General features: G+C 39.3%; 1 pseudogene; it reads left to right on the top strand.

The window, feature by feature from the left end:
* The first annotated feature begins 8,635 nt into the window (after nucleotides 1-8,635).
* LOC101596335 lies at nucleotides 8,636-9,517 on the top strand (annotated as a pseudogene).
* The last annotated feature ends 1,554 nt before the right edge of the window (nucleotides 9,518-11,071 follow it).

Below are 11,071 nucleotides of genomic sequence, written 5' to 3'. Positions count from 1 at the left end.
CGCCGCGGCGGTGGCACACCAGAAAGCTGCCAGGCTCGGCTCCAGCTGCAGGAAAAGCCAGGTACAGGTTTTTCCCCTCACACTGGTGCTCTCTGCAACTCAGGAAACATGAAGGGAGAGCGGCAGTGAGCAACGGAGGAGCAGACTGCGAGGTAGAAGAACACGTGGAACAGCGAGAGAACAAGAGCAGCGGCGGCTCCCTCCCCTCCCCCACCGCCTGAGCCCAGCTCCGGCAAACAGAGCAGCGGTCTGGGACCCAGCCACGCCTACTTGAGCCAACAGCGGGACCCAAGCAGGAGCAGAGTTCAGCAGCAACATCAGCGGCTCCAGCACCAGTAACAGCGGCCCAAGCAGCAGCAGACCCAGGAGTGGCAGCAGCGGCAGACCCAGCAGCAGAAGATTCAGCTGCTGAGAGACCCAGCAGAGGCAGCTTTCGCAGCAGCAGTTCCAGCAGCGGGGGTGCTGATCAGCAGGGCCACAGTTGCCAGGCTTGGCTTCCCCCGCAGGAAAAGCCATTTCCCAGCTCCAGAAATCAGAACAGCAGCCCGACAACCAGGCAGCAACTTGACTGAGACCAAACTCATCCAAGGTAACTGGGTTTGCACCAGGGAAGGGTCTCACTTGCTCACAAGCTGACTTGGATCCCTCAACAGAACAGAAATCTTAACCTCTATGTTGATAGAGGATCTGGTTGTTATACTAACTACTCTGGCATACATACTTGGGGCTGTTTTTGACTGAAAGGGTACAGTGTTTAGTTAACTTTTAGAATCTACCTGTATTTTATTCCACTCAGCCTACTTGAATACCCCCATAGCAGGGAAACTCAACCCCTAGGAGCACCTTTGTAGATACTCTCAGAGTCTTAACAGCCATATTTAACACCTTAAGCTCCTACCCTGAAAATATATAACATCAAACCAATTGATACAACTAAGAATACCCAGCTAGCTAGAAAATCCAAGCATTAACTTAATCCAAGATGCAAAAATATATACATTATAACACAAGAAACACTAAAAAGCAAGACGATATAAATCCACCTAAAAGGATTAATGCATCAGAAATGACCTCCGGTGAGAACAAGTTAGAGGAAATGCCTGAGAAAGATTTCAAAAGAATGATTGTAAATATGTTCAAAGAAGTCAGAGAACCAATCAAAGGAGTCAAAGAGGAAATCAAAGAGGAAATCAAAGGAATCAAAGAAGATGCAGGACACCAATTTCATGAAATAAAGAAGGCAATACAAGACATAAATAAGGAAATACAAATAATAAAGAAAAACCAGTCAGAATTAATAGCAATGAAGAACACAGTTAATGAACTAAAAAACTCTGTAGAAAATCTCACCAGTAGAATGGATGAAGGAGAAGACAGAATATCTAAGCTAGAAGACCAGGTGGCAGATCTAATACAGGCCAACAAAGAGAAAGACAAACTTATAGAAAAGTATGAGTGGGAATTTCAAGATATTCGGGACACTATGAAAAGATCAAATATTAGAATTCAGGGCATAGTAGAAGGAGAAGAATTCCACTCCAAAGGCATAGTAGGTGTCTTCAACAAAATCATAGAAGAAAATTTCCCCCAAATTGGGAAAGAGGTGCCAATACAGATACAGGAAGCCTTTATAACACCAGACAGACAAATCCTGAAAAGAACCTCTCCTCGCCATATTATAATCAAACTTCCAAACACACACACCAAAGAAAAAATATTGAAAGCAGTTAGAGAGAAAAATCACGTTACCTACAAAAGTAATCCCATCAAGATTACAGCAGATTATTCAACACAAACTTTTAAAGCCAGAAGGGCTTGGAGTAATATATTCCAAGTTCTGAAAGATAACAACTGTCAACCAAGGTTACTTTATCCTGCAAAGTTATCCATTCAAATAGACAGAGAAATAAGGACATTCCATGACAAAAGCAGGAAGAGATCAAGTTGTCATTATTTGCAGATGACATGATTCTATACATAAAAGACCCTAAAAACTATACTAGCAAACTGTTAGAGCTGATCAAAACCTACAGCCATGTAACAGGATACAAAATAAATACACAGAAATCAGTAGCCTTCCTATATGCTAACAACAAACACACAGAAGATGAAATCAGAGAATCACTCCCATTCACAATTGCATAAAAAAAATAAAGTACCTTGGAATAAACCTAACCAAGGAAGTAAAGAATCTCTACAATGAGAACTTTAAAACACTCAAGCGAAAAACTGCAGAAGACACTAGAAAGTGGAAAAACATCCCCTGTTCCTGGATTGGAAGAATCAATATAGTGAAAATGGCAATCTTACCAAAAGCAATCTATACATTAAATGCAATCCCTATCAAAATTCCAAAAGCATTCTTCATGGAAATAGAAAAAAACAATCCAAAAATTCATTTGGAATCACAAAAAACCTCGAATATCTAAACTATTACTGAGCAACAAAAATAAGGCTGGTGGTATCACCATACCTGATTTTAACCTATACTACAGAGCCATAGTAACAAAAACAGCGTGGTACTGGCACAAAAACAGACATGTAGATCAGTGGAACAGAATAGAGGACCCAGATGTAAGCCCAAGTAGCTATAGCCACCTGATATTTGATAAAAATGCCCAAAATACTCATTGAAGAAAAGACAGCCTCTTCAGCAAATGGTGTTGGGAAAACTGGATATATATCTGTAGAAGGATGAAAATAGATTTTTCTCTCTCTCCATGCACAAGAATTAAGTCCAAATGGATTAAAGACCTTAACATCAGACCTGAAACTCTGAAACTGCTAGAGGAAAAAGTAGGGGAAACCCTTCAACATGTTGGTCTTGGCAAAGATTTTCTGAATACAACCCCAATTGCTCAGGCAATAAAACCACAGATTAATCACTGGGATCTCATGAAATTACAAAGATTTTTCTCTGCAAAGGACATGGTGAAAAAAGCAAAGAGGCAACCTACAGAATGGGAAAAAGTCTTTGCCAGCTATATATCTGATAGAGGATTAATATCTAGGATATACAAAGAACTCAAAAAGTTAAATAATAAGGAAACAAACAAGCCAATCAAAAAATGGGCTATGGGGCTGGAGAGATGGCTTAGCAGTTAAGCGCTTGCTTGTGAAGCCTAAGGACCCTGGTTCGAGGCTCAGTTCCCCAGGTCCCACGTTAGCCAGATGCACAAGGGGGCACACGTGTCTGGAGTTCGTCTGCAGAGGCTGGAAGCCCTGGCGCGCCCATTCTCTCTCTCTCCCTCTATCTGTCTTTCTCTCTGTGTCTGTAGCTCTCAAATAAATAAATAAATAAATTAAAAAAAAAATGGGCTGTGGAGCTAAATAGAGCATTCTCAAAGGAAGAAATACGAATGGCATATAAGCATCTAAAAAAATGTTCTATGTCACTAGCCATCAGCGAAACGCAGATTAAAACTACATTGGGATACCATTTCACTCCTGTCAGATTGGCCACCTTCAGGAATACAAATGATCATAAATGTTGGCGGGGATGTAGAAAAACAGGAACCCTTCTACACTGCTGGTGGGAATGCAATCTGATCCAGCCATTGTGGAAATCAGTGTGGAGGTTCCTAAAACAGCTAAAGATTGATCTACAATATGACCCAGCTATATCACTCCTAGGCATATATCCAAAGGACTCATCTCATTTCCTTAGAAATATGTGCTCAACCATGTTTATTGCTGCTCAATTTATAATATCTGGGAAATGGAACCAGCCTAAATGTCCCTCAACTGATGAGTGGATGATGAAGATGTGGCACATTTATACAATTTACTCAGCGGTAAAGAAAATTGAAGTTATGAAATTTGCAGAAAAATGGATGGACCTGGAAAGGATTATACTAAGTGAGGTAACCTAGGCCCAGAAGCCAAGCGCCACATGTTCTCCCTCATATGTGGATACTAGCTACAGATGACTGGGTTTCTGCGTGAGAATGAAAATACTTAGTAGCAGAGGCCAGTAAGTTAAAAAGGAGACATAAAGGGAAGAGAAAGGAAGGGAGGAGGGTACTTAATAGGTTGATATTGTATATATATAAATACAATGATTGTGATGGGGAGGTAATATGATGGAGAATGGAATTTCAAAGGGGAAAGTGGGGGGGGGTGGAAAGTGAGGGAATTACCATGGGATTTTTTTTATAATCATGGAAAATGCTAATAAAAACTTTAAAAATTAAAAAAAAAAGAGTTGGTTCTTTGAATGGATAAACAAGATTGACAAACACTTAGGAAATCTGACCAAAAGAAAGAGAGAAGAGACACAAGTTAATAAAATTACAGATGAAAAAGGCAACATCACAACACATACCAGAGAAATTCAAAAAATCATAGGGACAGACTATAGAAATATATACTCCACTAAATATGAACATATGAAACAAATGGATTGCTTCCTTGATTTATATGACCTACCTAAATTAAATAAAGATAAGACTAATCACTTAAATAGACCTATAACAAGTATCAAGATCCAAGCATTTATCAAATATCTTCCAACTAAGAAAGTTCAGGCCTAGATGGATTCACTGGTGTACTTTACGAGACCTTCAGGGAAGAACTAACACCAATGCTTCTTAAACTTTTCCATAAATTAAAAAGAGAAGGAATCCTACCAAACTCCTTCTACGAAGCCAGTATCACCCTGATACCTAAACCAGGCAAAGATAGAACAACCAAAAACAGACCGATCTTCCTCATGAACATACATGCAAAAATTTTCAACAAAATATTGGCAAACATAATGCAAGAATATAACAGAAAGATCATTCACCCCAACCAAGTAGGATTTATCCTAGAGATGCAGGGATTATGCAACATATGCAAATCGATAAATGTACTACATTATATAAATGGACTGAAGGACAAAAATCACATGATCATCTCATTAGATGCAGAAAAAAACATTTGACAACATCCAACATCCTTTCATGATAAAAGTCCTACAGAGACTGGGAATAGAAGGAACATATCTCAACCTAATAAAGGCTATTTATGACAAACCTACAGCCAACATGTTACTAAATGGGGGAAAACTGGAAGTGTTTCCACTAAAATAGGAACAAGACAAGGGTGTCCACTGTCCCCATTTTTATTTAACATAGTACTAGAAGTCTTAGCCATAGCAATAAGGTAAGAGACACACATAAAAGTGATACACATTGGAAAGGAAGAGATCAAGTTATTAGTTGCAGATGACATGATTCTATACATAATGGACCCTAAAGACTCTACCAGAAAACTGTTAGAGCTGATCAAAACCTACAGCCATGTAACAGGATACAAAATCAATACACAGAAATAAGTAGCCTTCCTATATGCTAACAACAAATACACAGAGGATGAAATCAGAGAATCATTCCCATTCACAATTGCATCAAAGACAATAAAGTACCTTGGAATTAACCTAACCAAGGAAGTAAAGGATCTCTACAATGAAAACTATAAAACCCTCAAGCGAGAAATTTCAGAAGACACTAGGAAATGGAAAGACATCACTTGTTCTTGGATCGGAAAAATCAATATTGTGAAAATGGCAATCTTACCAAAAGCAATCTACACATTTAATGCAATCCCCATCACACGTCCAATGGTATTCTTCATAGAAATAGAAAAAAATCCAACAATTCATTTGGAGTCACCAAAAATATCAAATATCTGAAACAATTTTGAGCAACACACATGAAGCTGGTGGCATCACCATACCTGATTTTAACCTATACTACAGAGCCATAGTAACAAAAAAAAAAACAGCTTGGTACTGGTACAAAAGCAGATATGTAGATCAATGGAACAGAATGGAGGACCCAGATGTAAGTCCAGGTAGCTATAGCCACCTGATATTCGACAAAAATGCCAAAAATACTCAGTGAAGAAAAGACAGCCTCTTTAGCAAATGGTGCTGGGAAAACTGGATATGTATCTGTAGAAGGATGAAAACAGATTTTTCTCTCACTCCATGCACAAGAAGTAAATCCAACTGGATTAAAAATCTTAACATCAGACTTGAAACTCTGCAACTGCTAGAGGAAAAAGTAGGGGAAACCCTCCAACATATTGGTCTTGGCATAGACTTTCTAATATAACCCCAGTTGCTCAGACAATAAAACCACAGATTAACCCCTGGGACCTCATGAAATTACAAAGATTTTGTATGACAAAGGACACTGTGAATAAAGCAAAGAGGCAATCTACAGAATGGGAAAAAATCTTTGCCAGCTATATATCTGATATAGGATTAATATCTAAGATATACAAAGAACTCAAAAAATAATAAGAAATCAAACTACCCAATTAAAATGGGCTATGGAACTATACATTTATTTCTTAATATAAATACATTTATATCACTTTTCATACATATGTGCATATAACAAACAGGGTCTATGTTGTCCAGGGTAATCTTGAACTTCTGGGTTTCAGAGATCTCCATCCTCAGCTTCCAGGGTAACTGAACTGTAGGTGACAAACTAGCAGGTGTATTTTTTTGGTTTTGTGATTGTGTTCATGTGCACATGTGTGCAGAGTGTTCGTGCATTTGGAGGCCAGAAGACAACTCAGGTGTCATCCTTAGGAACACCATCCACCTTTTTCCAAGTAGGACCTCTCATTGGTCTGGATTCCATCAGATAGGCTATACTGGCTAAAGAGCCCCAGAGCTCATCTTGCATCAACATGCCAGTGCTGGGATTACAGCAGCCACAACGCCTGGGATTTCATGTGGGTTCTGGGACCTGAACTGTGGTAGTCATGCTTGCAATGTGTTTACAAACTGATCCCACAGGGTGTAATTTTTCAAAGGAACGTTTGTCAAATATCTAATCCACAGCACTCAGGAGGCTGAGGCAGGAGGATCATAGGTTTGAGCCAAACCAAAGCTATATGATGAGATCTATATCAAAAGCAAAACAAATAAATAGTAGCAATCCAAAGCAATATTCAATAAATATTTCTTAAAAATGAAAAAATTTCAAATAGTATTAAGCTGAAACATGGAACCCTCCATCACAAGAAATGCTATATTACAAGCTAGGTGTGGTGGCACACACCTTTAATTCCAGCACTCTTGAGGCAGAGTTAGGAAATTTGCTGTGAGTTTGAGGCCACCCTGAGACTACATAGTCAATTTCAGGTCAGCCTGGGCTACACAGAGACCCTACCTTGTATAAAATACTAATAGAAAAAAGACAAAAGAAATTTTATCTTACATTAATTCAGTACTTAGTAAATTCGTGCCTATCTTTCCTCGCATTTATTTGTTTATTCATTTGTTCATCTTGCCAACAAATACTAGTATAATATATATCATGGGTAAGGTCCATTTTAGAAGCCATATGTGGCTATGGCTGAGAACACAAAGAGGTATACATACTCTGGGTGAGCTCATGGGTGCAGACCCTACCACATGAAAAAGTCAACCCTGCCATCATTCCAGCACATACTACAAACTAGGATTGGTGACACTGAGGAAAGATATATATAATGCTGTGGCATCACTGTCCTGGGGACCTGCAGTAGTTTGAATGTGAAGTGCCTCCCATATCTTCATGGGCTTGTAATTGAGCCTAATGCTTGGTCCCCAGCCTCGATGGAAGAATCATGTCACTGGAAATGGACCTTGAGAATTTTCAGCCCTTCTCCAAGCCCAGTACAGATACTACTTCTATCCAGATGTGGTGTTTAATTGTCTACTCATACCATGCTTTGCCCTGCCAGCATGAAGCTTCCCCTGGAAACAATAAGATGAGATCCACCCTTTTCCTATCATCAGCTGCTGTAGTTGATACAGTATATTGTTTCTTCAAGAAGGTAACAACAGCAGGGTCCCAGGCTGACATGGCATAAAAGAGAATAACATTCCTGAAAGGTCTGTAGACTAAAGTCAGAAGTCTGTAATGGCTTAGTCCTAGACAGAAGGGAGCAGAGAACTCTAAAAGGGAGGATAAGAAGGGAGTTGAGAAGCAACCCAGGAGGAGAGAAGAGCCTAAAACAACGGAGAGTTGAGGTGACAAAGCATCTCAGCAGCCACGTCAAAGATGCTGGCCTCCACCAAAAGAACTTTGGGACGCCATCAGAGCATTTCAGATGTCAGAGTGGTGTGGAACTTTGAATGGCTACTGTCTAAATTCAGAGTAGCTGAACTGGACAAAACTGACTGCAAAGACAGAGTACAAGTGATGACATAACATGAATGCTAGAATAGTAAGATGACATCATAAACTAGGTGCAGGTGGAAGAATATCTGCGGGGAGTTTATAGTGGATTGCATGGGGCTGGGGTAAAGAGAAAGGTGTGAAGTATTTCTGTGTTTTTCACATTTACAGTTTTTACAGCTGGGCAGATATCACTCCCGAAAGGAGAAGCATGTCTGAAAAGGATGAGATCCAACCGTGTTCTCAACATGCTGAGGTTGAAATGCCTTTCACACCCTGAAGTCAAACTTGAGAATTGGGTACACTATCATGAAGTTCTAAAATGAGGTCTGGGAGAGGTGTAAATTTGTAAGTTCCTACTCTAGTTTTTGTCTTTGAAGATCAATTTTGGAGCAGATCACAAGAGGAAAAAGTAAATCAGATCCTTTAATTGTTTTCTACTTAAATCAAGGAGAGAAATATAAGGTGCTATGAGAGGCAACTTCAGAGTAATGAAAACAGAAAAGTACCATGTGAATGAAGCAAATAAGAGTGTGCCAAAGCAGGAAAAAGTGACCAAGAGATTGGAGTATGACAACTTTAAGTGTAATAGGAGAAACACATACCTCTTCCATTCAGAGAAAAAATATCAAAGATTGAAATAGAATGGATTGTGTTATAGGAAAAGTGAGTGAAGAGTGAGAAGTAAGAGGCAGTACTTTTTCAATACTTATGATGGCAGAGATGGGAAGAGAGAGTGATGGGAGTAAGAGAATGGGCTTTTGTTCTTTTCATTAAAATGCTGTTTATGAAGCTTTAATGCTAATGGAAAGGCAAATTTTGAAGAGACAGGAGTTAAAAATAGGATAGCCTCAGTGCGTTAGAAAAGCCTAAAGATTAGATTGTAAGAAAACAAAGTTGCAGCCCTGTTTCAAAGACCTGTATCACAGGTAATTCATCATTTTGTAAGACATGAGTCCGAAGGAGCCACTAGTTTGGTTCTCAAACGATCTCTGAATCATGTGCAGTTACTTGAGCGAGTGGGTCAGGGTCCTGTCATGAGACAGGTGGATGGAAAAAATCCAGTCACAATATTTTCCTTAGCAACAAATGAGATGTGATGATCAGGGGGCAGTGAAGCTTACCAAATAGGTGATGTCAGTCTAAGGACAACATGGCACAGAGTATCAGTGTTCTAGCCAGGTCTCAGAGATGTGGCTTATCAGTATGTGAAAAAGGGGTCCCGAATTTATGTGGAGGGGAAAGTAGACTATGGTGAATGCATGGATTTAAATAATGTGTGGTGACAAGCAACAGTGATCATAGCTGATAACATTATATTTCTGAGTGACCACACAAAAGAAAAGAAGTAGAGTGTATGATTCTTACTTGGCCATTGTTTGTATAGTCTTCTTTTGCAAATCATGTACAGTTTATAGTTTCTAAAGATAGATATTAAAATGTTTTTTATATTAAATAAATACGATAGTCGTACGTCATTATCTACAAAAAAAAATTTCACAGGATTGGCCAGAGGCTTATATAAAATATATATTTATAGTGCTCATGAATGTGTTTGAAGTAGAGTAAGAACTTAATAATACTTGTAATTAATGCTAGCATTAGCTCAGAAAACATACTGGAGCAGACTTTAATGAAGCATAAATAGCTGGAAACTGAAACTCCTCAGATGCAAGAAGCTGAAATACTATCAGTGAAGGGACAACAGGAAGGAAAAGATGGAAAATCAACTGATCCTTACTGGCTACAATATGTTCCATTGAGAAGTTCATTTAACTTTTACATACAAGACCAGTTGGGATTGCTGAGGAGTCCACTTTCAGGTGAGAAAACAGAGTATGTATAATTTATTCAAGTTGTAAACAAATTAGGGTTAGGCCAAGGGTTTAAGTTTTGTCTGCGTGATGCCATATCTTTTTCTTTTCTACTGCAGTCTCATTTCCCTAATGAAGAGACTGAAGAGAGGTATGGTGAATGGAAAGCTTAGATATAAGCCAAATCTTTGTGGAGATCAAGCAAGGGTTCTAGCCATAGGAGCTCAAGGATAATGCATTCCAGTCAAGGAACTTGGCTTAAGATGCAGGGAACACAGTTCCCAAGAAGATTAGAGCAAACAATGGGAGTCAAACCCCACGAGGAGATGTAGGAGAGACTACTGACCAGACTGGAATCTTGCAAAGACCAGGCACTAGGGAGACTGTGTATGGACCTTCATGCAAGGGTGGGTACAAAAATGGTTGAATTTTGAATTACCATTCTCCTTCACTCAAGTGACAGGTCCTGTAGGGTCTGTGGTGTATAAAAGGTTGCCTCACACCATCAGTCAAGGGCTATAGAGAAGTGACCCATCTAGCATTAACTTGCTGGTTATAAAAGCCAGCACCTCTTGTAGCCCCACCCTCTGGGCAGCAGTTCTAGGCAGTGGATGAAGCAAGTAGGTTAGGCTTCTGTATTTACCCAGATATACTCCACGGTGTGCTTTGTTCATACCTGATCTCTACAGAGTGTCACAGGGATAGTGGGACTTGATAAGGGTAACCTGCTGAAACGTAGTCATACTCAGGAATTTGAACAAGAAAGCTAGATGGAATCCTTCTTGCCACTATAAGCCTATATGACAGGAGAGCTACCAAACATCTTCCAGAAGCCTAGCAGAAATACCTGAGAAACATCACAGAGCAGAGAGAAAGGTAACAGAGATGGAAGGGAAATATGTGATAGCAGATCTCAAGACTGATAAGCAAATCAAAGACCACAGAAGAAATAGGTAGGCTCAAATGGTCATAAGCTTAACTAAATAAGCTGCAGTCTATGGTACAGCATGTGCACAATACATAATAATATATTTAATAATTATTCACAGGAGATCTTAAATCTACTCATCATGAATTCATCATTTCTAAATG

Source organism: Jaculus jaculus, chromosome 15 (assembly GCF_020740685.1).
Source record: "Jaculus jaculus isolate mJacJac1 chromosome 15, mJacJac1.mat.Y.cur, whole genome shotgun sequence".
Lineage (NCBI taxonomy): Eukaryota > Metazoa > Chordata > Mammalia > Rodentia > Dipodidae > Jaculus > Jaculus jaculus.
This window is presented reverse-complemented; position numbering and strand designations above follow the sequence as displayed.